We start from the raw sequence: 792 nt of genomic DNA on the forward strand, positions 1-792 counted from the left end.
AAGGGGCTTCTCTTCCCAATGATGGCCGACTAGGCCATTTTCTGCTACATATGCAGCTAGAGACAAGAGCTCCGGGGTACTGGTTAGTTCATATTGTTGTTCCACCTATAGGGTTGCAGACCCCTTTAGCTCTTTGGGTGCTTTCTCTAGCTCCTCCATTGTGGGCCCTGTGTTCCATCCAATAGCTGACTGTGAGCATCCACTTTTGTGTTTGCCGGGCCCCGGCATAGCCTCACAAGAGACAGCTATATCAGGGTCCTTTCAGCAAAATCTTGCTGGTATATGCAATGGTGTCAGCTGATTATGGGATGGATCCCCGGATATGGCAGTCTCAAAAATATGGAACGCTTCACGAATTTGCGTGTCATCCTTGCGCAGGGGCCATGCTAATCTTCTCTGTATCGTTCCAATTTTAGTATATGTGCTGCCGAAGCGAGCACAGGACCCCAGGTTTTTTAACTATGAGAAAAGGGACCCCGTAGATCTCCTAAGTTTTCATAGCAGAAATAAGGCTCCACCTTGAAAGGAAAGCTTGAGGGTACCAGGCTGCTGCCCTCAGCTCCAGGCCTGCATCTGAGGAGAGCTCAGCAAACCTAGAAACTGCTTTTGTTTGTGTGCTGAGGTGGTGGTGGTGGAGGAGAAGGAGGAGAAGGAGGAGGAGGAGGAGGAGGAGGAGGAGGAGGAGGAGGAGGAGGAGGAGGAGGAGGAGGAAACTGGCTTGAAGCAGTACCTGGGGAGCTGTGAGTCAGGCCTGCAGCATGGCCAATTGGAGTCCTTGACGCACTTGAAAAT

General features: G+C 51.1%; 1 non-coding gene across 1 annotated transcript; it reads right to left on the reverse strand.

Moving 5' to 3' along the window:
- Positions 1-333: 333 nt before the first annotated feature.
- Gm22798 lies at positions 334-440 on the reverse strand. The gene has a single exon (XR_003954843.1). It is a non-coding gene; the product is annotated as a U6 spliceosomal RNA (small nuclear RNA).
- Positions 441-792: the final 352 nt, after the last annotated feature.

This window comes from Mus musculus, chromosome 3 (assembly GCF_000001635.26).
Source record: "Mus musculus strain C57BL/6J chromosome 3, GRCm38.p6 C57BL/6J".
NCBI classification, from domain to species: domain Eukaryota; kingdom Metazoa; phylum Chordata; class Mammalia; order Rodentia; family Muridae; genus Mus; species Mus musculus.